The 21,229-nt window shown below is 41.3% G+C and overlaps 1 pseudogene; it reads left to right on the top strand.

The window, feature by feature from the left end:
• The first annotated feature begins 296 nt into the window (after positions 1–296).
• LOC105085467 (U6 snRNA-associated Sm-like protein LSm3) lies at positions 297–3,656 on the top strand (annotated as a pseudogene).
• The last annotated feature ends 17,573 nt before the right edge of the window (positions 3,657–21,229 follow it).

Consider the following 21,229-nt stretch of genomic DNA (forward strand, 5'->3'; position numbering starts at 1 on the left):
CTCAGACACTCCTTTCCCTGTCCTGGAGCAGTCAGTCTGGAAAGCCCTCATTCCCTCTGCTCAAATGCTGCAGTGAGGTACACCCTTCTCAGGAACCCCAGACATACTCCCAAAAGCACAGCTCATGGCACCAAGTCATCTGACCCTTGACAAGTCCCAAACTCCCAGGCATAAGTGCAGGTGTCTTTATCACCGTGGCCTATTCTGGGAATAGCCAACATTTCAGCAAGTCCACAGGGTGGAATGGCCCAGCAAGTTGCAGGGAGGGCACCTGTAGAGGGAGGTGGGACCAGACCATGGTGTACCGAGGTGAGGAACCGGAGAAGGGATGAGCACATTTAAGTTTGTGAGTGAGGCTGTCATTTCTGTTTAGGACTTGCCAAGAGTCAGCTGGTGACCTAACCACCCAGAGAAATTTCATTATTTGACTATTTGTTCCTAGTGGGATATTTCCTAAAAACTGATTTTAAATAAAGAGTCTTGACATGTTTTCAGAAAACATTGGTGATGGCAGCATTTATATCACAGTTTTGAGACCGTGGTGTGTGCCTCTTTGGACAAAACAGATGAGAGATGATGTCAGTTTCGTTGATCAGTGGGATTGTCAGTGTGGGTGACATTGGCATATTGGTGAGGTTAAGAAGATTGCTGGTGGTTCTGAATGTGAATTGGCAATATCCATCGGTATGAACCCATCAAGTATTTTATTTTAAAAGCATCTCATAGCTCAGTTCACTGAAAAACAACAGAAAGCTATGACCGACCCCATAGCAAAGGGTTTTCAGCTCTTCAAATGTGGTCTCTTAACTAAAAAACAGGGCTCCTAGGATGAACAACTGATTAAGAATAACCAAACCTAAGAGGTGTACACACACACACACAATATTAGAAAGAGAAAGGAGACATGATTACAGGTATAAAAGATATTTTTTAAAATACCATGAAAGAATATTCTTAATGTACGCCCATAATATTTTAGTAAATTATACTTTACCAGAATTAACTGTAATTTAAAAATAAAAACTTGAATAGACTAAAAAATACATTTCATGCCGTCAAAGCTCAGCCATTTAATTCAAAACGATAAGGCTATAAGGATATATATATATATATATATAAGGATATACTTTAAAATGTGGATAATTAACCGACACGTGGTTTTATATGCTTCTCTTTGCTTAGAGGCATTTTAAAATATATATTACATAAAATTTTTTATAACTTATTACAAGTATAATGTCAAGAATAAGTAAACCACAATAATAGAAGTAATTTTTAATTTAATTTAATTTTTATTACTTTTTTAAATTGAAGTGTAGTTGATTTACATTGTAGTGTTAGTTTCTCGTGTACAGCAAAGTGATTCAGTTATAACATCTCTATCTATTGTCTTTCAGATTCTTTTTCATTACAGGTTATTAGAAAATTTCAAATAGTTTCTTGTGCAATACAGTAAGTCCTTGTTTTTTTAAATCTATTTTATATATGAAAGTAATTTTTAAAGATTTTTTTAATTTAATTTTGTTCCTTGTCTGTTCTTAGCTTATATTACTGTACCTCTATGGTTCTGCTCACAACAGCCTATCCAATGAGAAAGACAATTATTTGTTTCTCCTGGAGCCTCAACCACATTTAAACTTCTGTCTGGCAAGACTGTCCCACTTCATCCGGTGGGTCCCGTGTCTCCACCTGCCTTAGGTGCTGAGAACACCATCCTGCCTGTCTTCCAGTTCACACCTTACCAGGGAGTAATCACCCCACTAACCCTGGAGAAGGTGGCTCTCTCCCCTCTGTTCTTCATTTGTTGTGGGACCTTAGCCCAGTTCCTCGGTTGCCCAAACCTGTTTCTTCATTTTCAAAAAGAGACAGCAACCTCTCATGAAGATGGGGTTTTCTGTAAAGCAAAGAGTGTCTTTCCTGGTACGAAGAGGATACTGACTATACTCACGGTTAATTTCATCCTTGGCTTCAAAGGAGCACAACACAGCGTGCAGCACAGCCACCCTGACCAACTGTGAGCTGAGCAAAGTGTCACAGAGACCCTTAAAGTGAAGACTATTGAGAAATACCAAAGCTGGAGGACATAGTTTTTTTTTCTTATCACAATGGCAGAACTTCTTTCCCACTGTTGCGGGCCAGAAGAGCACGGAGCACCATCCAGCGCGAGTGTGTGCACTCACATGTGCACTTGTGCATATGCACATTTTTACCCCAGCATCACTCTCCCTCGTCTAAAGCTGCTTCCACACTTCCCCTCATCTTTCATCCTGCATCAGGGGAAAAGTTGGGAGGCCAATGATAAAAATTTACTTGCATTAGAAACATTTGATCCATCACAACATTGGCAAAAATAAAACAAAGCCAGCCCACTGCATGCTCTCTCCCTGGAGCCCCAGACAATCTGAGTGTGGCAACAAAGCTTGATAAAAAATTGACAGCATGCCACCTCGTTATGATTGCTCAGAGAAAACATCCCTTTCATAATAATCGTATTAGGACAAGAGAGTGGATTTTTTGTCTCTCCTTTGTGAGGAGCGATTTATTTTTATGGATAGTAAAAGGAAATAAATTTTCCTGAAATGGTTCCTTGGTGGATCGGGGTCCACGCAGCTCACTCTGCATTTATAGATAAGCAAAAGGTCAATTGAATGTTACGTCTTTTATGGTGAGGCAGTTAGACGCCGCACCACGTGGTGTGGGGTGGGCGCTAGCTGGCGAATTCAAACTGCTCTTCTACTTTTTTTCAGAGACGGGTTTGAGGGGGGATTTCTGTGCCAGCAGCTGTCAGGGGAAACACCTATCAATCACCTGTCACAAGGCATTTGTTTTGGTGGTGGGATTTAATATTCTGTAGGAGATTAGGATGTATTGCTTTTGTCACTGAGGAATATACACAGATGATTTTTTAGGTACAGGTTTGACAGATTCCAAAGATGTGGCATATGTGTCTCTGATTAATGATTCCTTCTGTGTTCCTGAGGCCACTGCAACGGTTCGTTAAACTATAAAAGCAGGGACCTGTTTGGAGATTGGGAGAGAATCTGGGTCCAGAGCCTGTGCTGGGAGACGTAGGGTTTCAAACTCAATTCCTCTCCAGACACGCACAGTGTAAAATTGCAATCAGCTCTCATTTGGAAGTTCCCTTGCTTTCCTAACAATATTTCTCAATTATTCAACAAAGATTTTATCAGTGGGCACCATGCACAAGCTTCTACATACCAGACCCAGAGAGGACCCTGCCCTAAAATGTTTAATTTTTAATAGAGACAAGAAGGAGGATTAATTCAAAGAGCATTGAGTGTCTTCTGTATGCTAACTCACTAGCTATTGAAAACCTCGGGGCACAGCGGTTGAAACACGGCAGGCGACGTGGACAAGCCACAAAGTACCAACACTGCAGAAGAGCCCCTGGACCCCAGCAGGCTCAGCCTGGATGAGCGAGTCTATGTGAAAATGAGAAATGACAGAGAGAGGCAGGTTACATGATGATCAACATTTAAATGTGATATTGGGAGATGTGGAGGACTCTGTGACAACTATAGGAATCGATGAAGAAACATGCAGAGACACGTAAATCAACAAAATGGAATATTCCAACGCTCTCTGTCTGGGGAGATGGCACTGTGCTAGTTGCCCCGCCATTGAGTGTTGACTGAAACAAAGAATTTATCCTGTGTGGAAAATAGGAGAACTTCTATGATGGCCCCTTTAAATGGAGAAGATATTCAAGAGAGATACCTGTGTCCATTTTGATATTAAGAAATAACCAAGAATTCTTCCATTCCTGAAAGAAGTTAATTTTCAGATAATGCACAAATTCTTAAGCTAAATGGCATTTTAATTTTTCTCCAACCCTTCCAGTAAATGTGATCACCAAAATGCAGCACTCAGAAAGAGAGAAAGAGAGAGAGAGAGAGAAAGGAAGGAAGGAAGGAAGGAAGGAAGGAAGGAAGGAAGGAAGGAAGGAAGGAAGGAAGGGAGGGAGGAAGGGAGGGAGGGAGGAAGGAAGGAAGGAAAGAAAAGAAGAGAAAAGAAGAGAAAAGAAAAGAGAAAAAGAAAAGAGAAAAAGAAAAAGAAAAAAAAAAGAAAAAGAAAGCGAAAAAGAAAAGAAAACCTAATAAGCAAAGAAGCAAGAGAGTCATCAATATTTAGTGAGAACCTGCAATTGTCCAGACAATATATTAAGCATCTAATCAAGATTTTTCTCAATTTCATTCTTGTCAATATTCTTATCTCTTTCTTTTTATTTTATTTTTTTCCTCCTCCAGGTAAGAAACCTGGGACTCAAAGACATCTTGGTAATGTAATGCGATATCAAAATCCAAACTCACATAATCGGGTTACTGCTGAGTGAGAAAGAAGGGGATGGGGTGTGGGTGGGAGGTGGGCAGGAGGTGGGCATGCGCAGAAAGAGCTTCTTCCAGAAAGTGGAGAGGAACTGACTGGGAAGAGGAACAGCATCGAAAAGCAAACCTTAGGTGGGCTCTGAGGACAAGGCAAAGGTGAAGCTGCTCTGCGTGGACAACAGCGACCCTCTCTGTGCCCAGCCTTTGTTTTTCTTAATGCAGAAAAGAAGCTACTGAGAGCAAGCACGTCTCTCCTCGCCCAGACCCAGGCCAGTGGAGCAACCCCTGGACAGGGGACAAATATGCATCCGTGCTGACCACTCCCTTCTGAGCTCTCTCTTCGTGGTGGCCTCTGTGGCTGTCGCTTCCCTCATTGCGGCCTTTTTTCCTGCTTCTCCTTCCTCTCCCCTTTGGGGTCTCCAAGCCCAAAGTTCAGGCGCAGCCTGCTGACTCAGCAACCTCCAGCATCGCCTCCATTCAGCTCCACCTAGGCAACCTCCAACCCTCTCTTCCTGCTTGACCTCTTGCTCCGGACTTTCTGAAATGTCAGTTCTGACTTTGAGTCACTCCTGGGAGCCCTCTTTGGTACACATTCCTGTTTCTCCAGTTTAGTTCAAGTTCGAATTCCATCCCACCTGGACCATGGTGGTCCCTTAATAGCCCTTCATTTCTGGTTCCTTCTTAAAGCCCATGCTAAGTATGGCAAAACTGTGTTCATATGCATCCATCTTATTATTCTGTGAGCTCTTACAGATGATCACCGATGTGTTCCTCTCTGCATCCCAAGTGTCTATCCCTCGCTAAGCTCTCAGTGACACTTGGGGGATGAACAGCTTCTCCTATGACCTGCTATCTGTCCTGCACACAAATGTAAATTCAACCACCTTTATAGACAGAATAAAGCTTAAATTCCATAGCCTTCCATCCGAAGCCACTCACAAGCTGGCCCTGGTTAACCCTTCCAGTCCAGTCTCTAACCACTCTTCAAAAGTAACTCAAGATTCCAGAAAATTCTGCTTCTCCACTTGCCCAGCATACCTGTGCTTTCTTGCCTGCCTTCATTCTGTCCTCTCTTCCTTCTCTTCCTAATTAAACCTACCCATTTTACAAAGCAAAATCAGAATCCCACCTCATCTGCCAGCCTTTCTAGATTTCCCTAGCCTTGTCATGACTTCCTTTTGGAACTTGATTGGCATTTAAGATCTAAAACACTTTCCCCAACTGCCTTTTCCTATGAGGCATCCTCTGTGGGACTCAGACTCTACTTGACTGTACACTGTGAGGACCAGGGCCCTGGACCTCATGGCATTTGCACACCTGATGTGCTCTGCACATGCAGGATGCTGAAGGAAGCTGTCATGGTATTATCACCTCCTGGAACTTACAAAGGGTAATTCTTTGGAATGAAATCAGATTGCAATCATTATTCAACGTGCATGCACAACGCAAGTCAACTCAGAGCCCACAAACCAAGCCCTCGCAAGGTTTCTTCCAAGGTGGCCGTGTCTGCACGGGCATGTACCTGCTCTGACTAGCGAATGGGCTGAGTATGTGACATTTCAGGTTCCACTGGGGACTGCGGTTCAGTTACATCATTTGATACCATAACTGGGAGCTACTTCTTCTTTTTGAATGACTTTTGGGGAAAAAAATAAAAACCAGCCTTCTTGTAATCAGAAGGTCTTGCTGAGCATATGGCTCACTCTTCATTTATGTCATCCCACTTCATGTGAAAACTTATTTTATACTTCTGATACATTGTGGTCCAGTGAGGAAATGGCGTATGCCAGAATCTGCTGCCTGATGGATGGTGCATTGACTTTCTCTGCTTAATGCAATGTCTGCCTGCAGAGTTTACTGCTGAAACTTGAAATCCTACCAACCTGCTTCGCATACTTCCTGAACCTGAATGGCCGGGCTGAAATGCCTCCAAAGAAAGAAGGCTGTTGTTGTGAAAAGAAGTTGCATTACCTGCCCGTCCAGTGGAATGAATTTTCATTGTGCTGAAAATCTTAAACTGAGCAAGACGCTGGGATCCTTGTATAGGGAGAAAGGTGATTGGAAAGTTCCACTGACTTTGCAAACGAATCCTGTCCCCTTCTTACCTGTCTTAAAAAGAAATGCAGGAATTATGAGAGAGCATGGGATTTCAGTCTCGGCCTCTTTGCTTTTAACTCTTTAGCTACCTGCAAGTTTCCCACAATGACCTCATGTTTCAGAGACTCATGTTAGCATCGGTTGGCTGTTGAAGATTTAGATGCATGGACAGTTTGCCTCGTGAAGGGCCAGTCTCTAGTTCCCACATGTCCATTCACTTTGCCTTCCCAGAGGCTGCTGGCAGCACCCTGGCCATGAGAGGTTTCCCAGTGTGGCAAGCCAGGAACTTGCTACCTTAAGATAGAGGCAATCCAATTTAGTATTAAGGTCAATGTGTGTAACTCCAAGAAACTAGGTAATCGTGTCCTATTTCTTGATGAAAAGTATTTCATTCACATTACAAATTGCCCCATACCTTCCCAGATGTGCAAGTTCATGGTAACCAAATCTACACCCTACATCCACTTTTACTGATGTTTCAGTAACAGTTTTGGCAAAGGTCATGATGTTTAAGATCAGAGGAACCAGAATTCAAATCTTATACATGAGACTTTGACGAAGCCCCTGCTGTCTTCACTTTCTCCTTTATAAAAGGGGGAAATAATACTGGTTCCCACCACTGCAGTGAAGATGAGGGAGACAATGGTTTTACAGGGCTTTGTCCCATCCCTGCCATATAATAGGTTTTAAACACATGGTGCTTAATTTCTTCTTTCTTCCGGATGAGGTTCGTATAATGCCAAAGGAGCTTGCTACTTTAGTTCATAAACATTCCAAGAATTTATGACCAATTAGTAACAAAAGGAAAAATCGTGGCTTGCTGGTATCTCATACGGCTTATTCAGAACACAGTCAGACTGTTGCCTGGATATGGCTCTTGTGTCAGGAAGCAACAATGAGTGAAGAGGTAAGAGAGATCGCTAAACAAAAAGCAAATGCTTTGCATCGAGTCTCCTTCTTTCATTGAAGAAACGGGTGTCCTCTAAATCATCGCACAAGTGTGTTTATTCATCATCCTTTAATTTCATCACATCTGTCTTTCTCAATTGCTCAGCTGAGACCTAGTCTCAAATTTTTCATGATACTTAATTTCAAGAAAATTGTTTCACCATGGTAGCAAAATAACAACAGTAATGGAGACGATATTAAATGTAATTCACAAAGGCACAGAACTTTGCAAGTGTCATCAATATTTATAAAACATGGAAGCGGAAAATCAAAGCTATCTGAGGATAAGCAGGGTACGTATCTCGACTGGGTCCCTTCCTGATGGTGGGATTTTCTCTGCTGGGATGAGAGGAAAATATTCCGGGTTATTTCTCTAATACAGCATTTCTCCAGCATGTCTGAAAATTGCTCCGTAGTCCAGATGCATCCTGTTTGTCCCATGAGACCAATTATTCTTATTTACCTTTCTAAAAAGAGGTTGCTGTTGGCCAAATTGTCATGGTATTACAAATATGACAAGATCAAAGAAGAGTGTGAGGATGGCATATGATCACAAATTAAGGCATCTTATACAAGCCTTCAATTATAATTATAAAAGAGGAATCATTTGATTAAAAAATGGAATTAAACTTTTGTTGAATCATAGTGAGTTGGTAGAGCCTTTTTGCGTAAAATCTACTGAGAATCCAGGGAGGTTGTCACGAAACAGTATTTTTGGAATCTTTGACAATGGAGGAATGCGTGTTATTTTGATAATGTGTTAGACCACCACTGACATATGGAGCAGAGCTTCAAGTTCTGACCTGTTTAAGCCACCTGCTTTGTACCTGCCACTGTGACACTTGTTTGCCTTCAGTTAAGACAGACAAGCAGCACACATCTCAATTTCTAAACCACAAAGTACGCTCTGAAACAAGTTTCTTCTTTACCGATACATTTAATGTATTGTCTGGAATTAAGGTAAATACTGAGATTGCAGCTCATGGCTCTGTGGATTTCAATCCATCCCTCCACTTTCAAAAGCAGGAATGATGGTCATCACTTACTGGGCAGCAAGTCTGCTTGGCATTTTCCGTGTATCACATCACTTCCTCCTCGCGGCCGTTGTTTGAGACACGTATTACTGTGTCATATTACAGCTTAGAAAGCTGAAGTTTGGGAATCTGTCAAATGTCCCACAAGAAGCAGCAGAATCGGGGTTCAAGCAGAGGCATGTTCAACTATAGACGCCTATTCGTTCTCCTCCACCTTGCCATCTCTCTCAGAATTATCACAACCACTTCATCTGGACAGAAGGCTCCCCAAACAGCCATTGATGGTTTGTTTTCCCCAGTGGCACTGCAGGGAATCTGCCCCAGAAATAGGTTTTAAAAGTAAACATGCATGCAAGTATTTTCATTTGGAGAATGCAAACTACTTATGTTTACTCTCCCATTCAAATCTGGTACTGTCTGGTCTTTTTCTTTTTCTTTCTTTTTTTTTTTTCCCTCTATGTAGGGAAATTAAGATTAAGCTGGGAACTCTGCAGTCATGGGTTTCCTAAAACTGTATCTCCTCAGAGAAGAGGAATCACATGGAGCGTTGCTGACCGACAGACTTAATCTCACAACTAGTACCTCCATTTTGGTAGCTGCCAAGACAAGAAAGAAGAACATGAAGGCCTGAGGGGAAAAGGTCATCCCCAAAGTTGCCAAGAGCTGAGTTAGCAAGCAGTGTTCGTAAACAAGCTCAATTATGTCCTCCCTCCCCTGCCCAGCTGGGTCATCCCGCCGAGCGATATTCCCATCACCAGATGTGCCGATTCCCCCGTGCAATGAGCAGCTCGCAGTTTATCTGACACACATGTATTTAGTTCTGAGGTCACCACTTTCCCAGGTCAGCATTTTTCTCACTTCTCAAGTAAATCAGTCATGACAGACCCGGGTGTCATCCTCGCTTTTTCTTTTCCAAAGATGTAGTTCAATCAATACCAATTCCCAACTGGTTATGACAAAGGCGAATGCTTTTACTCGGGGCTGGCGAGCTCCCTGCCTGGAGACTGAATGGTGGGTGCACAACATTAGAAGTAACACATCAGTCCATTGGGATGCACTGGGAAACATCATCTTTCTTGAAGTGCTTACAAGCCCAGGAAAGTCAGGATGGAGCCCACACACTTAGACAACACTTCCCCACCTCGCCTTTCGCAGGAATATTTCTCAACAATTAGGCTGTAAGGTTACAATTTTCAAAGTAGACAGCACAATAGCATATTGACTTGAGACAAAAAATAAACAGATAAACTAGAATTCATGAGGAATGTCATCGGGTGTCGGTGCCCCATAAAGCTGCCATCCAAGACTTTTAAGAAGGCTCACTTCATGGGTGGGTCCCCTGTGTGTGCTGTGGTATGGGTTGGGGGCGGATCCCAGGTGTCCTTCTGCTCCTGGAGTGCCTTCTCCTGGGCAGCTGCGCCTGCCCCAGGCAGCCTTACTCTTCCCATGAACAAACTTAGTTTTGTTTGGTGTTTTGTTTTGTGTGTGTGTGTGTGTGTTCTATTATCATATTTTTAAAATTCTTATTTTTATTGACATATAGTCAGTTTACAATGTCAGTTTCAGATGTACAGCAAAGCAATTCAGTTACGCTTCATTAAAAATACTACAAATAATAAATGCTGGAGACGGTGTGGAGAAAAGGGAACCCTTCTACGCTGTTGGTGGGAATGTAAATTGGTGCAGCCACTATGGAGGATGGAATGGAGGTTCCTTAAAAAACTAAAAATAGAGCTACTGTACAATCCAGCAATCCCACTCCTGGGAATATATCCAGAGAAAGCTCTAATTTGAAAGGACACATGCACCCAATGTTCATAGCAGCACTATTTGCAATAGCCAAGACATGGAAACAACCTAAATGTCCATCGACAGATGACTAGATAAACAAGTTGTGGTGTATATATATAGATATAGATATCTATATCTATATATATCTGAACACTGCTCAGCTATAAAAAGGAATGAAATAATGTCATTTGCAGCAACATGGACGGACCTAGAAATTGTCATATTAAGTGAAATAAGCTTCACTTTTAAAGATACTGAATAAGCTTTAAACCAACCTCAGGAGGCAAGGTCTCTCTCCTTAGAGAAAAACTGCCCTGGTGGAGTTACTGCCCTGCGTTCCTGTTAGATACGATGTTTATCTCTTGCATCCCAAGCGAATTCTTTAAATTGTTTTCTGTGTGTGTCTTTATCATCATTTGACACCTCCACATTGGTTATTGTTGTTGTTTGGGACCAAATGCAAAAGCTAATAAGATTGTGGACGTGACTAAATTACTAACTTTCAGGAGAGAAGCTGCTCGGAGCTAGCTGACTTTGCCGGTTTTGTGGCCAAGTGTACCCCAGTGGTTAGAATCAAGCTCAGCATGTGCAGAATGAATGAACTACTGAAAGTCCCCAGTGATGAAATGATGTCTTTTATGCAACTTTAACCATTTATGATAATCCTGTACTTGCTGCGGTTGATAACCCAGACCTTCTTGCCCACCGCCTTCTCCCTTGCAGTCACCCCCCTTAAGGCCAGCCTGTGCCCCCTCCCCGAGGGGCTGTCCCCTCAACTGCTCTGGCTAGAAATTTGCAAAGCTGCTGCCTCCAATCCTGTTATTTTTAAATGTATACAAATACAAATACATGTGTGAGTCAGAGTTGTTTCCTGAACTTAAATCCCCTTCCACTTTGGTGCTTAATGTCATAAATATCCCATAATGCTTCCAAGTATGATTTTTTTTGATGCTTTTCTCTTTCGATTCACTGTATCATTACATTTTAATCTCCAGGAGGGATTCAGAATCTCCAGGGGGAAAAGAGGGGCATAGAAAATGATATAACCTCAGAACCTTGTGAGGTTTGCTGTGTATGAATCTCCCACAGCATCACAGTCTTCAGAGTAATGTGGCTAAGCCTTTATCAATGCATTTTCAGGTTTTTGCAATTTGAGCATAATCTCCCTGGGACGCTCTGGGTCTTATCCTCCACGTGACCTTGTCAGAAACCAGTGTATGCGCAGATTCAACGTGGGAAGTGCTCAGCAACCTATTTCAAAAGCTCTGGGGAGAAATTCTCAGGGATTAAAAGGAGTAGGTGAGTTCAGTTAAATGGCCCTTGGAAGCTGGCATTCTCCATGTTCCTTAAGGATCAGGATATCGCAGTTACTACACACACACACATGCACACACATCCTACTTGGTTTCTCAGAATCAAGAGAGAGAACCTCGGACCTGTGCTGTGGCAACTTTCCCTCCTCTCTGCTCCCACCCAGGCAGGGAGCTCGGACCTTCAGATCACACCTTAGAGTCTAGAGTTATGTTCTCTGCACTTTCTTCCCAGCTCTCAGAACTTGACCAGTTACTATCTTTATTTCTCAGCTTCCTCGTTGGTAAAAGGGGGTTAATCACAGCCTTTCTGTCTGAGAACCATAAGGATGAAATGGGCCAGTTCACAGGAAAGGGCTTAACACGTAGTGAGGCTGTGCTCTCGGCACCCAGTGAGTCTTCGATAAATGCAAGCCTTTGTAGTTGTAATGAAAACCTTCCCTCTTCTCCAAGAAATAATGTGCAGGCTTTGGGATGTGGGAAGTAGGAGGTTTTATGGGGAGAATAATCTGGAAATTGGATGTGATTAAAAATCTAAAAGTAATAATGTGGTGGTGAAATAGTTTTGGACCAGGAGTCAAGAGGTCTGGACTTAGTCTTGGCTCTGTGGCTAATTAATTGTGTGACTTGAGCTGAACAAATGTCTTCTGGGCATTTACCATTTGCCAGATACTGAGGATTCAGAGGCCAATAAAACACTTTCCCTGTGCTCGGGACATTCACTGACTTAGAGAAGAGAAAATTATGTGAATACGGAAATAAAATTCTAGGTGATCCACACAATAAAACAGAGGAAAGGGGATCATTTCTGTTCCCTGGAGTTCACTGATGTGAACACAACTTAGAGGGTGGAGTCAGACAGATTTGGGTTAAAAACTCAAACCAGCATCTTAGAGTCGAGTGAAACTGAGTAAGTGATTTACCCAGCTATGAGCCTCAGTTTTTTCTTTGGTAAAAACTACCTGTTTTGTAGGATCCTTAGAAGGATTGGAAATAATACATATAAAGCATCCAGCCAGGATCATTAATGTAAGTTAAGTGTTCGGCACATGGTGGAAACACAGCTGACCAACTCTTCCCCTCTGAAACCTTTTTCATCCCTCACACTCCGAGCCTCTATGCATCAGACCCAAAGGAATGTTATGTTGTCACCTCCAAGTGCAGTTTTAGGAGCTGCTATGAACTTTACTGGAACTGAAAGTTTAATGTGGAAAGTTTCACGAATAGTTTTTGGTTCAGGTAGAGAGCCTGGGTGAATAAAGACATGAACATGTTTCTAAATTTCACCAGCTTTCCTGCTAAGGCAAGGCAAAGGTTAGTCATTCGTTCTGCATTTTTACTTCTCCCTCGCTTCTTGTGAGGCGTGATTCCAACCAACAAATTATCATCATTATATTTCTCCTTCCCAGTAGGCAAGACGTACCACCCGGCAGCCTAAGCCTGATGAGAAAAGTCTTCCCTCTCTAGAGAGAATTCCTATTCCTTCACCCCACCCAAACCAGGGGACACTCCCTTCCCTGCAACGCTAAGTCCAAATTCCAAACTGCAGTCTTATTCATAAACTCTTTTTGAGTTTGAAAACTTAACTGGATGGCAGAAATGAACCCACATTCTACCACCATCAAACTCTAAAAAGAGAAGGACACTCAGCAATCATCTGGTCCCCCCTACCCCTACAAATGCAGGAGCCCAGACCAGGAGAGAGGCAATGACTCGCCTCATGGTTAGCTTAGCAACAGGGCCAGGAAGAGAGGAAGAGAATTTGAACTCCAGGCTCCTAGGCAGTGCTCTTCCCCCTGCACATTCAGTCTTCCCAAATAATCAAGTCAATGTAAACGCCAATGTAAAAATCCAAATGGAAGCAAACACATTTAGCCCTCCGGTTGCATTTTCTGGCAACACAGGGTGGTGTATTTCATAATCCTTTCACTGTTTGTTCTCAGGCAAAGCTCACAGGGAGCAGGACTGGAGTTTCCCACAAGTCTAGGGGTTGCTATTCATATCCCAGTCTTTGTGAAAAGACCCTCCCTGGAGTTTTGCCGTGCACCATCAGCGCAGTCATAGGCAGCCACCCTGCAGAGTGATAGACATAAAAAATACATATTATTAGAACTGAAGGAATGATTCCCTGGTCCTTTGGAATAAAACCCCCAGTGGGTATACAGTCTATTGCCAACGGAAGTACCGAAGTCTGGGGAGCTTTATAAGCAGTGAAGAAATGTGTCATTTATATTCCACTTTCAGAGATAAGGGAACGGTGTTTAAAGGCTATTTATTTAGTCACACTCTGGCTCTTGAAACTTATGGATGGCTCTGTCAAAAGTGAAGATTTAAAAACTGAATAATAAAACCACTTTAGAAGGTAACTACCAGTATTTTCCCCCTTTCTCCTTTTTCTAAGGTGAATGTGAATACGTATTGGTATCAGAGACACAGGAAAGATACTAAATGATTTTTTTCAGTGGAGGAGAAAGCCACATCTTCCCAACTCCTGCAGAAAGGACCACTGACTGCAGAGCGGGGTTCACCCACTGACTTCTTCCCCTCTGGAGATTTGCAGGAAGAGCCATTTGTTTCCACAGAAGCACAGAAGAGGATTAGTGACTTCTTTTTTTTTTCCCTGTGGATGTTGCTAGTCAATGACAAATGCCATCCACAGGGCAGACGATCTTTATCCTATCATACGGCAGAGTTGCACTGGGGTCCGCAAATCATAACTCAATGAGACCCTCCCAGGAGAATCCTGTTCCTGCAACCTGAGTGCCCTGACAAAGCTGCCCTGGGCTGGGTATGGTTCAGATTTCAGAGATTAGAAGCTGCTAGAAGCATTGACACAACTGAAGATGAATAATGAATTACACAACTGTTACTGTGAACCCGGGGCTATTTCCTTATCAATTCATGGGGAACTTCTCCCCAGGCAATCTGACTGTGGGTATCAAAGTATAAAAGACACATAGCCTTTGGCCAATCAATTCAACACCTGGGTATTTTTAAAATATTAATTTCATTTAAAAATAATGAATACTTCCACATGATTCAAAATTTAAAATATAAAAGAAGTACATAATTAAAAATTCCTCATGTGACTGTCCTCTACAGACCCTCTTCTCCATCTGTAGAAATAACTAATATTATTTCTTGAGTTTTTTTCCTAGAGATATATATGGGTTATACAAACAAATACACAGATATGTTCCTCCCTCCATTTTTTGAAAATAAAAGTTATAGCATCTACACTTTTCCTTGGATTTTTAAATACTAAATGTTTGGGGGAAGTAATTTTCGACTTACTTGCAGAACAATTACCAAGATAACACAGAGAGTTTCTCTATACTCTTTACCCAGTTTCTCCTAATGTTAATATCTCACATTGCTCTGCTTCATCTGTCGAGACAGAAATTAAAATCAGTCCACTGTTACTAATGGGGCTACAGACTTTATTTGGACTTCATCAGTTTTTTTTTCCCACTAACATCTATTTTCTGATCCCAGATCCTATACAGAATACAACATTGCATTTTTTTAAATTGATGTATAGTTGATTTACAATGTGTTAATCTTAGGTGTACATCAAAGTGATTCAGATTTATATATATATATATAAAATATTTAGATTCTTTTCTGTTATAGGCTATTACAAGATATTGAATATAGTTCCCTACGCTATACAGTAGGTCCTCGTTGTTTTGTCTGTTTTATATAGAGTAGTGTGTATCTGTTAATCCCAAATTCCTAATTGATCCCTCCTTTTCCCACCCCCCTACTTTGCCCTTTGGTAACTACAGATTTGTTTTCTAAGTCTGTGAGTCTATTACTGTTTTGTAAATAAGTTCATTTGTATCAGTTTTTTAAAGATTCCACATATAAGTGATATCATATAATATTTGTCTTTTTCTGACTTACTTTACTTAGTATGAGAATCTCTAGGTCCATCCATGTTGCTGCAAATGGTGTTGTTTCATCCTTTTTATGGCTGAGTAATATTCCAGTATATATACATACCAAATCATTTTTGTGTGTGTGCTGATTTTATTTTATTTTATTTTGTTTTATTTTATTTTTTAACATTTTTATTGAGTTATAGTCATTTTACAATGTTGTGTCAAATTCCAGTGTAGAGCACAATTTTTCAGTTATACATGAACATACATATATTCACTGTCACATTTTTTTTTTTTGCTGTGAGCTACCAGAAGATCTTGTATATATTTCCCTGTGCTACACAGCACATTCTTGTTTATCTCTTCTGCATATGCCTGGCAGTACCTACAAATTTTGAACTCCCAGCCTGTCCCTTCCCAACCCCTCCCCCTTGGCTGAGTAATATTCCAATATATATACATACCAAATCTTCTTTATCCAGTCACGTGTCAATGAACATTTAAGTGGCTTCCACGTCTTGGCTGTTGTAAATAGCGCTGCTATGAACATTGGGGTGCAAGTATCTTTTCGAATTCGAGTTTTTGTCTTTTTTGGATTGCATTTAAAGATGGATTCCCCCATCCCCTCTGTCTCTGTCTCTGTCTCTCTCCCCACTTCCCTCCTTTCCTTCTAATTATATAGTAAAATTAACTTTTGTGTGAGTGTTTGTGAAGGATGTATGGTTGCATGATTTGTAACACATATGTTAGGAAACCACCACCATAATCAGCTTACAGAATAGTTTCACATCTCTCAAAAACTCCCTCCCTTCTCCCACCCCTTTCTCTTGGCAACCACTGTTCTGTTCTCCCCTGCAGTTCACTGTAGTTCTGTATTTTTGAGAATGTCATAAAAATGGAGGCATGTAGTTTGTAACCACTTGGGACCGACTTCTTTTACTCAGTGCAACGTCCCCGAGTTGTTGTGTGTATCAGTACCTAGCAGTCCCTTTCCATTGCTGAGTAGTGTTCCCTATGGATGCACCACTGTATGTTTACCATTCACTTGCTGAAGGACATTTGGGTTTGTTTTGTTTTACTTTACCTTGAAATGCTTAAGAATTTGTCCTAACCATAGATAAAGATTTCCATTGAAACATTATTGTCCTTGTTTTTAAATTCAAAACTACTATGTGATTGTGAGGAAATAAAAAACAAACAAAAGACCCCCCAAATGATATAAAAGTGAAGAAACCAAATGTGGATGTGCTCTTCTGACCCCAAACATGCATGAAGACACTGACAAACTCTTAACAGTTGTCTTTGCCTACATGCAGACTTGTTTTATCTCTTACATTACTTTTTTAAAAATTTTAAAAGTATTAACCACACACTTTAAATGTATAGCATATATTTTTAAAAGTATATATGGTATATGTATACAGCTTGGAGGACCATGATAAAATAATCATGGTGGTTCCCACCATGCAGTTTAAGAAAGACCAATTCAAGAACCTCTGTAGTCTTTACTTCCTCCCTCAGTACATAGCCCTATGCCCCCCAGAGGCGTGACCACCATTTTATCTTCGTGTCTGTCATTCCCTGCATTCCTTTATAGTTTTGCTACATGTATGTGTATTCTCAAGCAATACATAGCTAAGTTTTGTCTGATTTTGGTTCTTTAATAAATGGAATCATTCTGTCTGTGTTCTTTTATACTTGTTTTCTTATGATTGGATAAAGAATTTGTGGTACATTTGTACAATGGAATACTACTTGGCCATGAAAAAGAACAAAATAATGCCATCTGCAGCAACATGGATGCACCTGGAGATGGTCATTCTAAGTGAAGTAAGCCAGAAAGAGAAAGAAAAATAATGTCTCTTCTTTTGTTCCCACTGTCTATTTTGTTCCCCTTGTCTCTAGCACACAGGTAAGAGTCTTTCCGGAGTGGACTGTAGGACAGTCTAAGTCACCTGTACAATGCTGGTCTCAAAACCAGTCTCTCCCAGTGACTAACCTTGTTATCTTGGATTAAGATTGTGCATCTTGTCCTTTTTCATACTCAGTGAATTCTTCTCTGCAAGTCTCTGCAAGCCGCTAGGTCCTACCAAACAGATCCCCAGACAAAGCTCGAAAATGTGAAGTATTTAGAAAGAATACCCAGCAGTGAACCCACCAACGGGACCCATGTTACACCAACAGCTCTTCGTCCTGTGAACACATTTACTTAATAGAAGCCTTATTTTAAAAAGGAAACCAGAGAGGAAATGTGGCTAGAATTTAAGTAGTAGTGCAATGATTCCTCTGAGCATGGATTAAACGGCAAAAACAAGGGGTAGCGCTTCTGGATTCATGTACTGAGTGCTATGTTACCACAAAGGAGCAGGGAAAGGGGGAAGATGAGGGAAAGGAAGGAGAAAAATCTGAAAGAAACAGAACTAGACAAGCTTTCCTTTCCTCTACTTTTGCTCCAAAGAATAGAGTTCATGAAGAGTAACTTTCTTCCTGCACACGCCAAAATGCAACTGTTTCTACAAATCATTCAGATCTCAGAAACTGCACAGCATGCTCTTCAGTGACACTTTTCTTCCCAGAGCCCTGCAGTGGGCAGTAAACCCACTGGCTGGCAGCATGCATTATTCCTCGGGTCTGGAAAGAGTCTAATCACCCGTCCTATTGTTAATGACCTGTACATAGTTGCTTTTGACAAGAACATTTAACATCAGCAAGAAGGGAGTTCAAAGAGGGAGGAGGGCAAGAAACTTGAAATAACAGGGTTGAGAAACAGTTTGAAGCTCACTTATTATGGCAGATGGAAGCTGGTGCTAGAAAAGCAGCCTCTTAACCTGCATCTCACGGCAGATCAGGTGAATGGTGTCCTTGAAGAACTGGAGAGAGAGTCAACTAAACCCCAAGACAGAAAATGAGAATACGTCTGTAGTGATGCCTCCTGGGGGAACAGGTGCAAAGACCACCGATGGCATTGGGTAGTCAGCCCCAGCTTCATCTCACACTCTCCCTGAGCACACCCTGCCCTCTTTGCTCCTCTCTCTCTCTTGCATCCCTGTGGCTTCTCCAGAACATAGTGTCTTTCCCTTTTGCGTTTCCCCGTAACCTCCAACATGTTATTTGTGTTCGATAAAATGCAAAGGAAAGAGACCACCGGGTTTTGCTCCATGCTGTGGACCTAGCAACCAAACTTAATCGGAGCTGAGTGGCTCCCTATGGAGATAAAACCAAGGGAAGTCAGAAAGCAAAAATGATAGGATTTATATTCATTTGCTTAATCACCACTCCTAGCTCCTTGATGCATGAAAGTAATCAGCACCTCACTGTATCCAGGTCTCCACTCATATTCACTGCTTTGTCTCCTTCTCACCCGGATTACATCTGGCCCACCATTTCTTCTCTTCCCGCAGTACCTGCACTGTGAGAAGGTCGCTCCCCGGTCCCCTCTCAAGGTGGCATCAGACCGCTTAAATGAAGGGCACGCCACGAAACGAAATTAGGGGGCTGTGTCCTGCACATCTATTTTTCTCCCAACAATTCACATTTTGCTCCTTATGACACTTTCAGTTTCAGTAATTGGAGGATAAATATTTCTTTTTTTACAAAAAGGGGAGAGTCTTAATCGGCCTTTTAGAGGGAAAAATTGCCTCTGGAAAGCTTTTATAATAAAAATAATAGAATAACAGCGACCTGAGATGAGAAAGATAAATGTGCTTGTATGGCTCTCTGCCTGAGGCAAAACATTATTTAATTCCTTCAGACTCTCAAATGTTGGTGCCTTTGTCTTTGATTTTCACAATTTCTCTGTTAACTAGTGAGCGTATACAGAAAAAAATCACAGTTTTAGTGTGGTAAAATATACATAACATAAAATGTATTATTTTAACCATCGTTAAGTGTACAGTTCGGCGGCATTAAGTACCTTCACACTGTTGTGCAATCATCACCCACATCCATCTCCAGAACATTTTTATCTTCCCCAACTGCAACTCTGTCCCCATTAAACAAGAACACCCTTCTCCAGCTCCCGGCAACCACCATTCTATGTTCTGCCTCTATGAATCTGACTCCTCTAGGTACCTCATATAAGTAGAGTTACACAGTATTTGTCTTTTTGTGTCTGGCTTATTTCAAGTATCACAGTTTATAAACTGAGGGCAACCTAGGTAGAAGGAGATGGTTGACATTTTTAAAGATACAGCTCTGGATTTAAATTCTACCCCTGCTACTTAATTGGTCTGTATTCTCAGGGAAATTCCTCTAAACATGCTTCTTTATCAGCCCCAAATGGTAGTATTAATAACGCTGGGTTATATGACTGTCAGGAAGACTGGTATGTCTGCAGTGTGGTGTAGGACCCAGAGTGAATACTCAGTAGACACTATTTCTTATCCCAGCTGCTAAGCCTAAGAAATCTGAGAAAAGTCCGAATGTCTAGCTTTCAAGTTAAACTAACGCTTCTGTGTTCATCACACATGCATTGAAATGGACTCTCTTTAAAAAGAGAATGGGATTCCAGAATGGCATCGGACGCTCTGCGAGCCACTTGGCGAAAGTGATACAGTTGTCGGCATCCCCAGGTCAAGAGGGAAGGAAAGATGACGCGGCATCTTGTAGCTTAAAAGGAGAGGGAGTGTGGACTCGTAAAAAGCCCTGTGTTTCCTGCATTAAAAATACTGTTGATGAAAAACACATTTGATAGAACCTTTTAATTTCATTTTTATTATTGTATTATTATTTCATGGGACTGGTAACAGCTGACATCTCGGGGACTGGGGGAGGTGACTGTGAGTTTGGTTTGAGATGTGTTGACTCTGACGTATGGGTGGAAAATAGAAATGGATATACTGACTAGGCAATGGGAAATACAGATATGGAACTCAGAGTGTCCGTCCAGCCCAGAGATGCAGAAGTGAGATTTACTTTTTAGGAGGTGAGAAAGGGGTAAGGAAAGAGGAAAAGGGCCAGGACAGAGACAAGAAGAACACTCAGTAAATGCCACAGTGAATGCCAGTCCTTGAAAAGCATCAACACGATGAGGGGTACCATCCACCAGACAACTAACTGGTCCTTGGTTCACAGACTTCCTAAGGCTGGGCTGAATTCTTTTTCCAACTTTTACTCAATTGCTTGATCAATTGCTTCTTTTTCACTTAACATATTCTTGCAGCCTCTTTTTTTTTTTTTTTCAGCTATCAAAGAATATAGTTACATCCTGCTTGGAAAATATCTGTTATTAAAGTGAGAGCTGAATTGCTCAAGGTTAAAGTACTGAGAAGAAGAAGAAGAAAGATGACGAGGAGGACTGGGACAAGTGTGAGATAACATGTAAAGGTGATAACTGCAATGATGTCCTATTAGAAAATCACTGTAATTCACGGCAATTTAGCACACCCATCATGATTTTGTAATACAGCACCTCCAAATAGAAAATTGGATTTTCTCCAGGATATTTCAGGTCAAAAGAAAAACAATTTTCACCTATAAAATATAGAAAATTGACCCAAAGATTAATTTGGATTGAATGCGCTATAAATATGGCTCAGTTTCCCACGTCTTTTATTTCTTCTTTTAAATTGCTCCAGTGGCCAGAAGGAAACATAAGTTTCTTAAAGACATTGCTTGCACAGTGTCTCACAAATCAATTTTTTTTTCATTCAACAATGAGATGACAGGTACCTGCCGAAATGGAATGATCAAAAAATGTTGTGTCTTCATTGTTCACAATGTTAAAAATAAATACGGTAGGGTGAACATCAGTGCAATAATATCATGTCAACAGATGGGGCTGATTTTTAGCGAGTGCCTATTATGAGTTAGGCATTTTA

This window comes from Camelus dromedarius, chromosome 29, assembly GCF_036321535.1.
Source record: "Camelus dromedarius isolate mCamDro1 chromosome 29, mCamDro1.pat, whole genome shotgun sequence".
NCBI classification, from domain to species: domain Eukaryota; kingdom Metazoa; phylum Chordata; class Mammalia; order Artiodactyla; family Camelidae; genus Camelus; species Camelus dromedarius.